Genomic DNA, 17,909 nt, shown 5'->3' with positions numbered 1-17,909 from the left:
TAAATTTATTCCTTGGTATTTTGTTCTTTTTGATGCAATTGTAAATAGGGTTTTTTTTTCCCTCTTTCTGATGGTTCATTATTAGTGTTTAGAAATGCAGTTGATTTGTGTGAATTGATCTTTACTGAATTCATTTATTATTTCTAATAGTTTTTTTGTGGAATGTTGTGGAAAATTGGAATTCCAAAATCCCACTGTTTTTACCACATCCAGGTCATCCACAACAGGGAAGAAAGGGAAGTCCTTTATATTGGGAAGTCCTAATATAGTCTTCCCACAATGCCTCTAAATGACATGTGGACTTTGGGGGAACTGGGTCTGGGTAAGGCTTGGCCTCTGTATGGAAGTTTGATGTTTTCTCTGCTTTTCTGGCATGGTTTTGACATGGTGGTTTGAAAAGTAATTTACTTCCCAGTAATTTCAAATGTACAGACAACTTTACATACATAAAAGCAAGTCTTGTATATTGATTAAATATATTCTTAAATATTAATGTTGACATTATTTAAAATTAAATTGTTTTCATAAATTCTTTTTCAGATTATTTATTGCTAGTGTATACGTATAAGATAGATTTTTGTGAATTGATATTTTGTCCTATAACTTTGCTGAATTAGTTGACTAGCTCAAATAATTTTTTGTTGTTACAGGATGTTTTATATATAAGATGATGTGATCTGTGTTCTGTGAGTAGACACAGTTTTAATTTTTCCATTCACATATGGATGCCTTTTATTTCTTTCCTCAAAACTCTGGGTAGAACTTCTAATACACTATTAAGTAACAGTGGTGAAGGCCAGTTTCCTGGCCTTGTTCCTGATTTCAGGAGGAAAGCTTTCAGTTTTTAACATTGAGCATGATGTTAGCTGTGGCTTTGTGTACTACTCTTTTTCATATTGAACAAATTTCCTTTTATTCCTACTTTCTTGAGTGTTTGTATCATGAAATAGCACCAGATTTTGATTATAGCTTCTTCTGCAGTAATTGATACGATCATGTGTTTTTACTTCACACCGTTATAGAGGTTCAATACATTGCTTAGTTTTAATATGTTGAACAACCTGACATTTCTGGTGTAGAGAGAGTTGCTTATGGCATCGTCCATTTCATGTCCCGTTGGTTTCATGTTGCTCTAATTTTGCTTGCGTTCATATTTACAAGGTATACTGGTGTAATTTTCTTTTGTATGATGTATTTGTGTGGTTTGAATAGATCGGGATGGGTGTTGGTGGTTTGGAGGGTCAGCATTAGGGCTGGGGCTGGTGTGCAGGCTGGGGCTGGTGGCCGTTATGTGACCCACACGTCACAGACCCGGCCGCCCGCCTCTGACCGCCGCGTCCCGCCCGCCAGCTCCGGCCCGGCCCTCAAGAGACTCCTCACTCCCCGGAGGGCAGGGCTGACCGCCCCCTCGGCCGCCCTCTCGCCTCTGCCTGTCTGTCCGTCCTCCCTGAGTCAGGACACCACGTCCTCCGTGAGGCTTATGGCTTCCGGCCTTGGGGCCCCACCCCCACGAGCTGTGTCGACCACTAGGATTGGTCACCTCAAGAGGCCCCGGAAGACGGACTCCTTGGGACCTCAGAATGGAACTTTGTGGGCAGATGGGCCACCGCAGAGGTGCCAGGGGAGAGACGAGGTCACTGACCTGTGTGTGGGGAGGTCCTCATGGGCGGAGATTTGGACACAGTCACACGGGGGAGAAGGCAGTGTGATGGCAGAGACAGAGACGGGGCTGAGGGTGGCCTGGGACCGACTGACCCCAGAACCCGCGGGAGGGGCGGGCCCCCAACACCTTGATCTAGGGCTCCAGGCCTGAGAGTAAACGTCCCCTGTTCCAACCCCTGCCACCCATCTGGTGTGCAGTGACGGGGCCGCAGGAAACCCACACCCGGCCTTGCGGGGGGGGCGCTGTGCTTGTTGACACCCAGGACCGTCACTGGCCCCTCCCCTCTGGGCATGACCTGCACTCCTCCTCGGGGAGGGACCCAGGGCCCCCATCCCACACATCCCTGTCACGGCGACCTTCCCCCCGCCACCCCCGGGGCATCTCATACCCCAGAAAGGAGCCGCGGCGGCATGGTGACCATGGCGAGTGGCTGCAGGCCACCCCACCCCACCCCGAGACCTGAGCGTGGTCATCTGAGAAGTGACCCACCAGCCCCCCCGACCCAGGCTCCGCGTTTCACAGGGCAGGTCCTCGTGCCGAGTTCCTGGAGGGGGATGTCGAGCAGGGGTGACTGAGGCTTGTGAATCTGTGGGCCAGAGAGATCCTCCCCAGGAGCCCAGGCACAGCTAGGCCAGGACGAATCCATCCCTCCCCTCCCGTACCCCACGGAGTGACGATAAAGCCCCAGTGACCCCCAAGAAGAGACATGACACCCAGAGGGCTAGAGCATCCACAGACCGGGGACTGAGTGTCCACCTCATTCCCCTAGAGAGAACGACGTCTTCACCGGGGCCACCAGGCTGGCCCATGTCCCCACAAACATCCAGCCTCAGTGAACCAGCCAGACAGAAAACTCTCTTCCAGGGTCCCCTGTGTTTATAGACCCAGGCTCGGGGGAGGCGGGCTGGCCCGAGGGAGGACGGATATGCTCCAGCACTGGACACTCACTGACCATCCCCCTGCCCATCCCCTGTCCCTCTCCTTCTCCCTGTGGTCTCACCCCCTCAGGAAACCCTCCTCTCCAGGCTCCAAGCAGCCACATTTCCCACCTCAACCCCATCACTCTCCAATTCAACTTGCTTGTTTCCCTGCTGGGTGAAGAGGAGGGTGAATGCCCGGCACCGGTGTTTCCAGCAGTGTAGACGGGGCTTCCCTTCTCTTCCGGGCTGGGGTCTGGCCAGACACCGGGTGGTTTCCAGCTGTGCGGGTCTCAGACACCAAACAGCAGGGAGCAGCCCTGATACCCGCGCCTGCAGCGCCGCCTGCTGGTCTCTCCGTCCTCCCGTCGGGCACAGTCTTCACCTTCCCCGCTGCCTCGGATGGTCCGTCTCCTCACTGTCCAGCCATCAGCCCCTTCTCCCCACTGCCATCACCCCCAGCTCCACACCCCTCGTCCAGCCTCAGGGATGACCCAGGACCCTCCCTGGGCTCCCCCGCCTGCCCACCCTTGGTCGCTGTCCTCAATCCACCTGTGCAGACAGGTGAGGGTTCCCTCCAGCGGCTCCCAAACGCTTCAGCCCAACATCCTCCCCGAGGTCGGCCCCATGTCCCGTTGGATGTCCCACCATCACCAAGCCCCCAGCTCCATGGCAAGGGCAGGTATCAGGTCTGCTGCATGCACTGCTGTGTGTCCTGCTGTATACACAGGCATGACCCTGCCCCAGGACGCAGGAAAGGTGGCCCTACCGCGGGATGTGGGGAGGTGTGACTGACCACAGGGAGCCCTGGCGTGCTCGCACCCTCCCGGGGAGGACACTTCAGCGTGGTCCCTGGAATGACCGAGAGGTCGGCCAGCAGCGCCCCCACCCAACCTCACTGTCACCACAAGAAACAAAAGACGCCTCCGTGCAGAAAGACGGAAGATCACCAGCCTGATGCTGTCCTGAGCAAGGTTGGGAACTGGGCTGCTGTAGTGGGTTGAATGGGGGGCCCCCAAAAGTTACGTCATGTCATGCCCCCCAGAATCTGAGAATGGAACCTTATTTGGAAGCAGGGTCTTTGCAGGTACAGTTAGTTACGGATCTGGAGATGAGGTCATCCTGGATCAGGGTGGCCCTAAATCAATGACAGTGTCCTTCTAAGAGACAAGAGGAGAGACACAGAGGAGACAGCAGGTGAAGATGGAGGCAGAGATGGGAGAGATGTGGTCACAAGCCCAGGGACGCCTGGAGCCCCCAGAAGCTGGAAGAAGCAGGAAGGACCCTCCCCTGCAGCCTCCGGAGGGAGCGCGGCACTGGGACACCTTGATGTGAGATGTCTGGTCTCCAGGACTGAGAGGACAGGTTTCTGTTGTTCTGAGCCTCCGTTTGTGGCCGTTTGTCACAGCTGCCCCAGGAAGCTAATGCAGCTGGTGAGCAGCTCCCTGCCCTGATCTAAACCCTCCCTCCTCCTGCTAGAGGCAGGCCGCTGCACCTGTGCTGTCTGCACAAACCATGTGGTTCACGCCGAACCCCGGCTCCCCTTCTGGGCACTGGCATTTTGGAGGGTGAGGGCAGACAACACCACGTGACCAGCCCCCAGCCAGGCGCCTAGTCTCTAGTGAGCTTCCCCGGGGGGACGGGGGTGGGGGTAACTGTCATGGTTCTGCCCTTCCTCGCTGGGGGAAGAGACACCCTAGAGACCCTCGAGGGAAGGAGGGGACACGAAGGGTCATGACGTGTCTGGAGCAGGGGCCCTCCCACCCGTGCATCGCTACTGTGCACTGTGACCCGTCTCAGCCGTGAGCACACAAACGTGTGCTGAGTCCTGTGAGCCTCCCAGCAAGTCCCTGAAGGTGAGGGCAGCCCTGCAGACCCCAGCCCTTTCCTCCACGTCTAGTAGGTGGAAGACCCACTTCTCCTTGCCATTCCAGAAGCGGTTCTGGAGCTGCTCTGGGAGTGGTTCTGGGGTTTTGCAGGCTGAACCCCTGTTGCTATGCCCCCACTTCCCCACAGTAACATCCAGAACAAGCTGTTTGCTCTGTTGCCTGAATGCCCCCCCACCCAATATTCTCAGGAAAGAATCGGAGAGGACGCTTATTCACATGCCCCTTGCAGCGCACAGGGCTCTCGTGGGCAGGCACCCAGCAGCCCACGGGGCTCACATGGGAAGACCCCGCTCAGGGCACAGGGCCCATCTTTGCAGGCACCCCAACAGGCACAGCACACAGGAACCGTGCACATAGCCCTCGTTGCAGAGTACCCCCAGCCCACCTGTTGGTCAGAGCAGGACCTGAACTAACAAACAGCAGCTCCTGGATAGGTCTGTGACCCTGGGCTTCACTCATGCGCCTCCCTCCACCGGGTCTTCCAGAGGCTTCTGCTGCCTCTGGGGCACTGGGCTCCTGTCTCCACCCACCACCCCTCCTCTCCCTGACTCCTGGGTTCTTCTCAGTAGGAGAGGGTCTTCTTTAAATTGTCTCCCACTCGTGGGCCAGATAAAATGATTAGAAAACAAGCCAGAGCTACAGCCTCATGTCCATCCTGATCCTCAAGACACCTGTTCCCTGGACTTGGCCAGTGCAGCAAGACCCATTTTCTGCAATTACAAGCCCCTGATGGGCGAGCACTGGCTGACCTGGGCAGCCTGACCCGGCCAGTCAGCGCTCCCCAGGTGTGCCTGGGTTGAGCTCTGTATAGACACCCTCTCCGGGCTGCAAGAGCACCCGCAGCTGTACCTGAAGCCATACTCTCTGCCCCATCAGCCACCGCGGGGCTGGGCTTGTGGGAGGGAGTGAGGGGCCGCGGCCTTGTGGGTGGCCCGGTCTGAGTGGGGCTCTGCTGGACCTTCCACAGGAGCTGCCGGGCTGCTACCTGCTAAGGTAGAGGATGTGTCGCCCATACATCCGTTGGAAGTTCTCCCCAGGCAGAGGTGAGGAAGCAAGAAAAAAGGCATTGGGGGTCACTAGAGGAGGGATAGCTCAGGTAGGTAAATGGAAAGCTTCCAGAAGAGCACCTGGGGCCAGGACCATCCTACATGGCCTGGGGGAGCCAACTCAGTAAGCATGCTGTCACTGTCGTGCTGCAAGCCCTTTCCTCCAGCCTGTAAGGTCCTTGCACATATTTAGGTTTGCTTCCCTGCGAAGGGTGGATAAAGTTCAGGAGCAGCTGGCCTGGGGGTCAGCTAAGAGACGCCGCCGCACCAGCTTTCCAATGAGGACACTCCTTGGGGTGGGGGAGCTGCTGGCTGCATGAGAGGAAACTGCCCACCTCCGACCAACTTGAGACTTGTTCATCGGTGTAGCAAGTGTCCTGATAGGGTTTTCATCTGTGTACCTGGCGGGTTCTTAATTAGCAGTGTGAATGGTGACATCAAAGGTCCTGAATCAAGACTGAAATACTTACCCCACACACGTACAGGTGTAAGAACACGTACAGGTGGGGAGGCCGTGTGCAGCTGGCACCCTTAGGGATGGGCTTCCAACTTGACCCCCAACATTCTGCTGCCCAGCCACTGCTTTAGGGTTTCTGGGGGCCCAGTGCTGACTCTAAGGGTTCCGCAATCCAGCCTCTGTCTCCCTTTAGTGAGACCCACAGTTCCAGGATCCTACAGAGCAGGGTCTGTGTGACTGTTCTGTGGCTTCTCTAACAAATGGCCACAAGCTGGGTGGTTTAAAACAACAAGAATTCATCCTCCCCCAGTCCTGGAGACCAGACATCTGAGATCAAGATGTTGCAGACTGAAGTCCCGCCAGAGGCTCCAGGGGAGGATATTTCCTGCCTTTTCCAGCTTCTGGGGGCTCCAGGCGTCCCCAGGCTTGTAGCTGCATCCTTCCCGTCTCTGCCTCCGTATTCACGTGGCTTCTCCTCTGTGTCTGGGTCTCTCCTCTTTTGTCTCTTATAAGGATGCTGTCATTGGCTTTAGGGCCACTCTAACCCAAGATGACCTCATCTCGAGATCCTTAACTACATCTGCAAAGACCCTTTTCCCAAATATGGTCCTGTTCATGTGTTCTGGGGGGACACATCTTTTGGGGCCACCATTCAACCCATTGTCTGTGTATGAAATAACCCTCTCATTTTAGGAGATTACCAAGGTCCTGTATAGACTGGCACAGACAGCAGCCAAGTAGGTGGGGGTCTGGGGAGAATGAGGACCCAGGAATCACCTGGAAAGGATCAAGGCCTGGTGAGCTCTTCCACCGTGGGGCTGTGAAAACAGTCACTCCACTCTGTCTGTGGAAAGGAGCCCAGTGCAAGTGCAGAAGTGGTTACCTTGCAAAGCTGGCTCTTCTGGGATTTCATCATCAATAGCATCATGTAACCAATAACTACGGGCTTGGAGGAATCGCTTTCTGGTGTGTGATGACGGCACTGTCACTTTAGGCTCATCAAGCCTAGAATAGGAATGTTTGAAGAAGAGTTTGGGAGATTGTGAAGGAATCTTCTTTGGGAGATTATGAACCAGTCTTCCTTGGTTGTCAAGGAAACCAGGCAGGTTTGTCAAGATTGTCAAGGAAACTGCTTTGAAGCACCATCACCTGAGTGGTGGTCTCAGCGTGAGCTGTGGTTTGAGAAAAGTGTGATGAGATTAAGCCTTACTTTCTGTAACAGCTGGGGAGGGGTTTGTAAAGCACCTTGGCTTTTAGGGCAAAGGTTCGTTGCTGGAACAGAGCGTCTCCCAAAATGGGCTGAGGCTCAAGGTGTCTCTGTCCCCTTCATGCAAGAGTCCAGGGCAGGTGGGTGTCAGGACCCAGGCTCTGTCCCCCTTGCTTCTCCTCCCTGCTTCCAGGTGGAGAGCTCCAACCAGCAAGGTGGGGTGACCACATGGGCACCAGGCCTCCATCCTAGGATGCAGACTGGCCAAAGCCCTCACCCCCTCCACCACTTCCCCTTAGTAACAGGAGACACTGCACCCCAGCTGCAAGGGGTGAGAAGGCTGGGAGGCGCAGGGGAGCCATGAGCAGGAGAAAGGAAAATGGGTTCTGGTGGGCAGCTGGGCGGCTCTGCTGTGAGGGTCGCCCGGACACCAGTACACAGTCCTGGGTGCTGTGAAATGACACATCAGCATGAGCTCTTCGATGTTTTGTGGTTCTGGAAATCCTATAGGAGGTGATTCACAGCAGCAGGTGAAGCTAATGCTCTCAATGGAGGTGGTCAAGCCAAAGGTCTGCAGTTCAGACTGAAGGTGCCGATGTACACACAGGACAAAACCATCTCATGTGAATGTAGTTCAGGCATGTTAAACGTGAATGCAGTTGTGTTATGCCTAAAATCTTCTATCTTGGGCCTCTCCTCGGGGACAACATCCTCAGTTCCTGAGATTCCTGTAACTCACGTACGGGGGAATGGAGAGTGGGCTCTGTCCATCTGAGACCTGAGTTACTACCCTGTGTGTGAGTCTGCTCGGGGCTGCCCTAACAAATACCACAGACAGGGCAGCTTAAACAACAGACCAATCTCCTACTCCTGGATGCTGTCTGAGATCAAGGTGTCTGCAGGCTAGTTTCTCCTGAGACCTCTCCCCTTGGCATATAGACAGCCATCTCTTCTCCCCATGTTCTCACATGGTCTCCCCATGTGCCTAACTGTGTCCTAATCTCTTCTTGTAGGACATCAGTCCTATTGGATTAGGATCGACCCTAGTGACTCCATTTTACCTTGATCACCTCTTTAAAAACTCCGTCTCCAAATACAGACACATCTGGGGTCTTGGGGGTTAGGGATTCAGCATGTGAATCTGGGGGGACACAACTGAGCCCACACTCTCCTGCTTAGGTACCAACATGTGCCTTGGTCCCTCCTTCCCTCAAGTCACACGGGGATCATGCGATGGCCCAGGGAGAGGCCACTCCTGCAGTGTTTGTGTCCAAGCTGGGGAACCCTTCTCTGCTCTCTTTGATCACGCAGCAGCAGTACCAGCCCTCTACTAAGGTGAGCAGTTCTGGGGTTTTGTGCCGTGTCGCCTGGCCTGCTGAGGTGCCTCAGTGTCAGGGAACCCAGGAGCTACAGCCTAGCAGGGATGCCGAGGACTCTCAGGGCCTTGGCAGATGTCTGTCTCACCAGACACCCAAGCAAATGAGGGAAAACTTTTGGGGGGAATCACAGGAGGGAGGGAGTCAGTCTCGTTTATGCTTCAGAAAGACCACATTGGGGTGGGATGTGAGATGCACCGTGTGGGTGTTACTGAGTCCAGGCTGCACCGTGTGGGTGTTACTGAGTCCAGGCTTGCTCTGCTTGCTGCACGACAGGCCAATAAATCAGAGACGAGGTGTTGAGGCAAGGAATACAACTTTATTTGGAAAGCTGGTAGACCGAGAAGATGGCAGACTAGTGTCTCTGAAAAACCATCTTACCGGGGTTTGGATGCCAGTTTCTTTTATAGAATAGAGAGGGGAGGATATGAGGAAGTAAAGTAAAAAGGCCATAACATTTGCAAATGTCCCCTGGAATGGCCAGCCTCTGGGAGGTGATGTGTTAATTTCTTCTTTCTTGCAGCCATCCACAGGTGGAACAGGGTCAGGATGTACAAAGGCACTTTGGTTTAACATTTTGGCAGAGGGGCAGGGTTCCCTGAGGCAGGCCATTCTGTATAATTAAAATAACAAAAGCAATGAAAAGCAAAGGCTAAAGTCAAAGAAACAATCGAACTTGGAGTCTGATTGAGCTCTTCCCTGTTACAGGGGCGGGAACTTTGTCAGGCCTTGATGGAGGAATCAGGCACAAGATCGGGCTTGGGCCAGGGCTGTGGGTGTAGAGGGGAATTAGCGTGGGGACTGGCCATAGACTCTGGAGGAGGAGCTGAGAGTCACTGGGGCACAAGGGCAGTGGGAGCCTGGAGACCCCAGTGTTACCGAACCAAACTGGGTTCCACGTGCCCATGCGTGGTAAAGCCAGTCTACTGACACCAGGCTGTGGTGAAGGAAAGTGCAGCGTTAATTGTAAAAGCGCCAATGCAAGGAGGACAGGCGGCTTGTGCTCTAAAAACCCCGAACTCCCTGAAGGGTTTCAGCAAAGCAATTTTAAAGGCCAAGTGAGGGGATCAGCTGGTGCACAATTCTCTGGCTGATGGTGAGGTAACGATGGTTAACATTATAAATTCTTAGGCACCAGTAGCTCTGGGGCTACGTGTTCATGATCATCAAGTATTAATTTCTTCCATTTGGTGGGGGGTTTAGCATCTGTAAAACAACTTGGGAAGTGTGCATCAGATACTATCTAGGTACTTCAGAGAAGAGTTACAACAGAGGATATGGTAGAGGGGTCTGTCCCAGGAAGGCCCCAGAGGGTCCTGCTCGGTTACAGCAGGTGTCTGGGCTCAGCAACCAGGGGAGGTGGGTGCCTCCTGGGTGTGGGGAGCAGCAGGATGACAGTCCTCTGAGGGGCCTGTTAGCCCCAGGGTGAGGTGGGGATGCAGTGGCTGGACAGAGGTGTCTGGCCTGGGAGAGGGGTCCAGGCTGGAAATGTCACTGGAATCATCGCAGAGAGGAAGAAGAAAGACCAGGCTGAAGCAGGTGGGTCATAGCAGATTATGTGCAGGTGACAGTGGTCCTGACAGAAGCAACTCAGAGCCAGAAAGGAGTAGCTGTCAGGGGCTCAGCTTCATTATCTTGTTCCTTTGTAAAACTCCTATGACAGCTTGAAACACTGCCAGGAGACTTCTGGGCCCAGCGCTGCCATGGCTTCATCATAGGGGCCCAGGTGGAAAACAGAACCACTGCAGGCCCCGCTCATGTCCCCACTGGGAATGAATCCCATCAGGGCACCGGGGCTCACAGACTTCAGTGAACCCCTGCCCTCAGGACTAGTCTTCCTCCTTGCTCTCACCTGCTGGTCAGAGGCCCAGGCACCCATATCCTGGCTCCACCCCCCGACCCCCGGGACTGAGTAGTGTTCCATTTTATATCTGTACAACATCTTCATTTTTCTGTCAATGGACAATTTGGTGGTTTCTCTGTCTTGGCTATTGTAAATAATGCTGCCCTGAAAATAGGGGTGCACATGTCCTTTCGAATCATGATTTTCTCCGGATCTAAGCCCAGGAGTGGGATTGCCGGATCCAATGGGAACTCTATGTTTTGGTTTTTAAGGAACCTGCATACTGTTCTCCACAGTGGCTGTACCAATTTGGATCCCCACCAGCAGTGTAGGAGGAGTCCCTTCTCCGCATGCCCTGTCCAGCATTTATTCTTTGTAGATATTTGTTGGCGATGGCCATTCTGACTGGTGGGAGGTGATACCTCATTGCACTTTTGATTTGCATTTCTTTAATAATTAGTGATGTTGGGTACCTTTCCATGTGCTTATTTTTTATACAGTGTGAGTAAAATTTACCTCTTGCAACTGGCTTCTTGGAAGTCAGCCTGTTTTGAATTCTTTTCTGATGATTTACCCCATGGCATTTCTTGAGGGCAGGTGACATTTAGAGCCCTGCAGGCCTTGTGAAGATTGTGTCCATCAGCACCGGTTTTAAAGTTGTTATGGGAAACGGCCACAAGGTGGCAACATTTCTTCATGCCCAACTCTGGTTACTCGGGCAACCAGAGCCTTAGGCAATGTCCTGTTCCTGGGTTTTCAGTTTGAGTGGAATGTGCCTGAAGAAACACCCAAGGCTTGTGTGACATTACTTCTCCCCCTAATTCCTTGCCCACGGGACAAATCCCAACTCCTGTAACACCACTCTGCTGAGGGTGCTGTCATCCGTTAAGCGGCGCGACCCTAAGGAAGGAGGCTGGAGGTGGGAGCCCACCACCAGGAGACATGGAGCCCAGGGCACTTTTCAAAGCTCTTCCAGCTCCGAGGCTCCACCATCCTGTGGATGCACTAGGCTTGCTTTCCATGTAGGAGGGCCTGACTCGATCTGGAGATTGTGGGCTCATGCAGAGGAGAACAGACACACCAGGTCCTTCCGGGGGGCTCACTGGCTGGCACATCCTCCCCAGCTCACTCAGCCCCATGACAGTCCAGCCTTGAGACAAAGCCTGCTCAGGTCCCATGCATGTGACACCATCCCAGGACCCAAGGACTGAGGGGAATAGATTCAGCATTTCTTTTCTCTCTCTCTTTTTTTAAAGTTTATTTTGAATTGGAGTATGTAGGTGATTTACAATATTGTGGGTTTTTTAAAGGTGTACAGCCTGATTCACTTATACATAGATCTATATGTGTTCTTTTCCAGGTTCTTTTCCCATATCAGTTATTAGACTGTTGAGTAGGGTTCCTTGTGCTATACAGTGGGTCTTTGTTGATTATTTTATAAATAGCGTGCATATGTTAATCTCAACCTGCTAATTTCTCCCTGCCCGCAACTCTTCCCGTTTGGTAACCATACATTTCTTTTTTAAGTCTTCCAGGTTGTTTCTGTTTTGTGAAGACGTTCGTTTGTATCCATTTTTAGATTCCACCTAGAAGTGATATTATATGATACTTGTCTTTCCCTGTCTCACTTACTTCACTCAGTATGATCATCTCTACTTCCGTCCATGTGCCTGAAAATGGCATTATTTCATCCTTTTTTATGGCTGAGTAATATTCCATTGTGCCTATGTAGCACATCTTCATAATCCATCCATCTGTCCTTCTACACTTAGGTTGCTTCCGTGTCTTGACTATTGTACCTAGTGCTGCCATGATCACTGGGGCACAGGGGTTTTTAAAAATTTTGGATTTCTCTGGATCTAAGCCCAGGTGTGGGATTGCTAGCTCATATGGTACTTCTATGTTTAGTATCTTAAAGAATCTCCATACTGTTCTCCATACTGGATGTACTGATTTACATTCCCATCAACAGTGTAGGAGGGTTCCCTTCTCTCCACACACTCGCCAGCATTTATTGTTGTAGATTTTTTGATGATGGGCATTCTGGCCGGTGTGAGGTGATCCCTCATTGGACTTTTGATTTGCATTTCTCTAATAATTAGTGATGCTGAGCATCTTTTCATGTGCTTTCTGGCCATCTGTATGCCTTCTATGCAGAAATGTCCACTTAGCTCTTTGGCCCTTTTTTTGATTGGGTTTTTGTTGTTGCTGTTTGTTTTTGATATTGAGCTGCATGAGTTGTTTGTATGTTTTGGAGATGAATTCCTTGTGGGTATCTTCTTTTGCTGGTAATTTTTCCCGTTCTGAAGTTTTTCTTTTGTTTATGGTTTCCTTTGCTGTGCAAACGCTTTGAAGGTTAATTAGGTCCCATTTGTTTATTTTTGTTTTAGTTTTCATTATTCTAAGAGGTGGATCAATAGAGAACTTGCTGTGATTTATGTCAAAGCGTGTTCTGCCTATATTTTCCTCAAGAGTTTTATAGTATCCATCCTTACATTTAGATCTTTAATCTATTTGGAGTTTATTTTTGTGTATGGTGTTAGGGAGTATTCTAATTTCATTCTCCTTTTAATTGTTTAGGGAACCTCCACACTGCCTGCCATAGTATAGTGGCTGTTACCAGTTTACATTCCCAGCATCAGTGTAGGTGGGTTCCCTTTTTTCCACACCGTCTCCAGCATTTCTTGTTTATAGACTTTTTGACAGTGGCCATTCTGACCCGTGTGAGGTGATACCTCATTGTAGTTTTGATTTGCATTTCGGTAATATTTAGCGATGTTGAAATCTTTTCATGTGATTTTTTTTTTTTTTAACAGTGTGAGTACAACTTACCTCCTTAAATTGGCTTCTTGAACGTCTGCCCTGTTTTGAATTCTTTTTCGATAACCTATCCCAGGACATTTCTTGAGGGCAGGTGTTTTTTTACTTACAGTCCCGCAGGCCTTGTGAATATGAAGTGTCCATCACCGCTGGTTTTAAAGTTGTTGTTATGGGAAACGGCCATAGGAGGCACCATTTCTTCAGGCCCACCTTTTTTTTTTTTTTTGTAATTTCATTTTTATTTTATATTGGAGTAGAATGATTTCCGATGTTATATTTGTTTTAGGTGTAGAGGACCTTGATTCGGTTCTACATGGACATATGTCTATTCTTTTTCGGGTTCTTTTCCCTTATAGGTTATTACAGTGTGTTCAGAAGAGGTTCCTGTACTTTTCAGTAGGTCCTTTTTGATTAATTATTTGATATGTATTAGTGTATATGTGTTAATCCCAACCTCCTAATTTATCCCTCCCCCACCTTTCCTTTTTGATAATCCTGAGTTGTTTTTCTAAGTCTGTGAGTCTGTATCTGTTTTGTAAATTAGTTCATTTGTATGAATTTATAGATTCCAGCTGTGACACCTTAGGATATTTGTCTTTCTCTTTCTGACCTACTTAACTTACTATGATTATCTCTAGGTCCACAGGTGACTGCAAATGGCATTATTTCATTTTTTTCATGGTAGAGTCATATTCCATGTGTACACGTGTCACTTCTTTATCCATTCATCTGTTGATGGACATGTTTGCTTCCATGTCTTGGCTATTGTAAATAGTGCTGCAGTGCACGCTTGGGTGCACGTGTCTTTTCAAATTCTGGTTTTACTCTTTTTTTTTTTTTAACATCTTTATTGGAGTATAATTGCTTTACAATGGTGTGTTAGTTTCTGCTTTATAACAAAGTGAATCAGCTATATGTATACATATATCCCCATATCCCCTCCCTCTTGTGTCTCCCTCCCGCCCTCCCTATCCCACCCCTCTAGGTGGTCACAAAGCACCGAGCTGATCTCCTTGTGCTATGAGGCTGCTTCCCACCAGCTATCTGTTTTACATTTGGTAGTGTATATATGTCCATGCCACTCTCTCACTTCTTCCCAGCTTACCCTTCCCCCTCCCCGTGTCCTCAAGTCCATTCTCTATGTCTGCTCAACACATATACTCTTAAAAGCGGGACTGCCAGATCATATGGTAGCTCTATTTTTACCTTTTAAAGGCACGTCCATAGTGTGCTCTATAATGGCTACTACCAATTACATCCCACCAACACCATAGGAGGGTCCCCTTTTCTGAGCTCCCACTCTCGCAGTTATTGTCTGTAGTCTTTTTGATAACGGCCATTTTGACTGGTGCGTGGGGGCATCTCTGTAGTTTTCATTGGCGTGTCTCTAATAATTTGCCGTGATGAGCATCATTTCATGTGCTCTTTTTTTTAAACAGTGTGAGTTGTATTTACTTGTTGATATTTTCTTCTTGATAGTTTGCCCTGTTTTTAATTATTTTCGTTTACTTGCCACTGGAAGTTTTTTGAGGGCAGGTATAATTTAGAGCCCAGCAGTTCTTGTGAATATTAAGTGCCCGTAAGCAATAGTTTTCAGGTTGTTGTTGCTGGAAATGTCCACAAGGTGGCAGGATTTCTTCTGGCTAAGTCTGGTTAGTCCGGCTACCAGAGCCTTAGGAGAAGTCCTGTTTTGGGGTTGTAATTTGAGTGGAAATTTCCAGAACAAACACCCAATAGTTTGTGTCTCATTAGGTCCGCTTTTTATTAAATTAATTTCTATTTCTTATTGGAGTAACATTGATATACAACGTTGTTTGTGTTGTAGGTGTGCACAAAGATTCTCATTTATACATACATATATATCTAATCATCTTTGGATTCTTGTTTCATATAGGTTATTAAAGAGTATTGATAGATATCCCTTGGTATATATATACATCTTTGTTGATTAACTATTTTATATGAAAGAGTTTGTGTTTGTTAATCCAATCTTCAGAATTTATCCTTTGCCCCCTTCTTTCCTCTTTGGTAACCTTAATTTTTTTTATTATTTATTTATTATTTTTGGCTGTGTTGGGTCTTCGTTGCTGTGCACGGGCTTTCTCTAGTTGCAACAAGCAGGGGCTACTCTTTGTTGCAGTGCTCGGGCTTCTCATTGCGGTGGCTTCTCTTGTTGCAGAGCACGGGTTCTAGGCACGTGGGCTTCATTAGTTGTGGCACGCGGGCTCATAGTTGTGACTCAGAGGCTTTAGAGCACAGGCTCAGTAGTTGTGGCACACGGGCTTCATTGCTCCGCGGCATGTGGGATCTTCCCAGACCAGGGCTCAAACCTGTGTCCCCTGCCTTGGCAGGCGGATTCTTAACCACTGCGCCACCAGGGAAGCCCAATTTTTTTTTTTTAAGTCTTTGAGACTGTTTATGATTTCCCAGTTATTTTATTTGTGTGCATTTTTAGATTCCTCCTGTAAGTGATATCTTATGATATTTGTCTTTCTTATTCTGAATTACTTCACTAGTTTAATTATCTCTAGGTTTGTCTGTGTTCCTGCAAATGGCATTATTTCATTCTTTTACATGGCTGAGTCATATTCCATTGTGTACATGCATCACTTATTCTCTATCCATTCATCTGGACATGTTGTTTGCCTCCATGTCTTGGCTCTTGTAAATGGTGCTGCAGTGCATACTCAGGTGCATGTGTCTTTTCAAATTCTGGTTTTCTCTGCATATACTCTTAGGGGTTGCACTGCCGGATCATGTGGTAGCTCTACTTTTACGTTTAAAAGGCACTTCCATATTGTTCTCTACAGTGGCTGTTACCATTTACATCCCACCAGCACCGTAAAAGGATTTCCTTTTCTCCATGCCCTCTCCATCTTTTTTTCATTATAAATTTGGTGATGGCCTTTTAGACTGGTGCAAGGTGATCCCTCTACCTGTTGAAATTGCCTTCTTGAAAGTCTGCCCTGTTTTCAATTATTTTCGAACATGTAGGCCTGGACATTTTCTGAGGGCAGGTATCATTTGGAGGACAGCAGTCCTTGTGAATATTAAGTGCCCCTAAGCAATCGTTTTGAGGTTGCTTTTGCTGGAAATGGCCACAAGGTGGCAGGATTTCCTTGGGTTCATCTCTGGTTACCCTGGCAACCAGAGCCTTCGGGGAAATCCTCTCTGGGGTTTGTAAATTAGAGAGGAATGTGCCAGAGCAAACACCCAAATCTTGTGTCTCATCACCACTTTTTTATTAGATAAATTTTAATTTTTTGTTGGAGTAGCACTGATATACAATGTTGGGTATGTTGTAGGTATACTGAATCAGTTTCAGTGATACATATACAAATATGGAGGCATGTTCGGCTTCTTTTCCCACATAGGTTATTAGACGGTGTTGATAGCCCTTCCTTGGTATGCATAGATCCATGTTGAATATTTGTTTTATATGAAATAGTTTGTTACCTATCCTTTTAATTTATCCCTTTACCCCTTCTGTCCCCTTTGGTAGCCATATGTTTGCTTTTTAAGTCCCTGAGTCTGTTTATGTTTTCTCAGTTATTTCAATGGTGTGTCTTTTTAGATTCCACCTTGAGGTTATCTCATATAATATTTGTTTTTCTGATTCAGACTTACTTTACTTAGTATGATTATCTCTAGGTTTTTCTATGTTCCTACAAATATGGCATTATTTCATTCTTTTACATGGTTAGTCATATTCCACTGTGTACATGTATGAGTTCTTTTTAAACTGTTCATCTGCCCATGAATATTTTGTATGTCTCCACATCTTGGCTATTGTAAATGGTGCTGCAGTGCTCGCTTGGGTGCATGTGTCTCTTCGAATTATGGTTTTCTCCGCATATACTCTTAGATGTAGCACTGCTGGATCTTGTGGTAACACTATTTCACCTTTTAAAGGCACTTCCATAATGTTCTCTATAGTGGCTTTTACCATTTACATCCCACCAGCACCATAGAAGGCTTTCTTTTTCTCCATGCCCTCTCCACCATTTATTCATTGTAATTTTTTGTGATGGTGTTTTAGACTGGTGCAAGGTGATCCCTAGTTGTAGTCTTGATTTGCATGTCTCTGTTCATTGCTATTTTGAGCATGTTTTTATGGGCTGTTTTTCTTCATCAAAGTGTGAGTAGAATTTACCTGTTGAAATTGCCTTCTTGAGGGCAGAGTCAAGATGGCGGACTAGGAGGACACGGAATTTGTGTTTCTGCACAACTAGGGCACCTACCAGGCACCGGTGGGGGACCATGGACACCTAAGGGGACGGGAGGAACCCCCAGCCACCGGCTTGCAGGATCTTGGTTCCCAAGTCGGAGGTCGGGCCTGAGCTCCTGTGGTGGGAGCTCCGAGTCCAAACCACTGGACTAACAGAGAACCTTAGACCCCAGGGAATATTAATCAGGAGTGAGGCCTCCCGGAGGTCCTCATCTCAGTACCAAACCCGGCTCTATCCAACTGCCTGCAAACTCCAGTGCTGGACGCCTCAGGCCAAACAACCAGTAAGACAGGAATACAACCCCACCCATCAAAAAAATAAATAAATAAAAAGAAACGACAAAAAATATGTTGCAGACGAAGGAACAAGGTAAAAACCTACAAGACAAAATAAATGAAGATGAAATAGGCAACCTACCTGAAAAAGAATTCAGAGTAATGATAGTAAAGATGATCCAAAATC

The 17,909-nt window shown here is 48.8% G+C and overlaps 1 long non-coding RNA gene across 3 annotated transcripts in view; it reads left to right on the top strand.

Moving 5' to 3' along the window:
- LOC309645913 overlaps positions 1–17,909 on the top strand; it is a 253,739-nt gene that overhangs the window by 10,154 nt on the left and 225,676 nt on the right. The window lies entirely within an intron of this gene.

This window comes from Balaenoptera physalus, assembly GCF_965194825.1.
Source record: "Balaenoptera physalus genome assembly, chromosome: 16".
NCBI classification, from domain to species: Eukaryota; Metazoa; Chordata; class Mammalia; order Artiodactyla; family Balaenopteridae; genus Balaenoptera; species Balaenoptera physalus.
The sequence above is the reverse complement of the archived record's forward strand: the minus strand, read 5'-3'. Positions and strand labels throughout refer to the sequence as shown.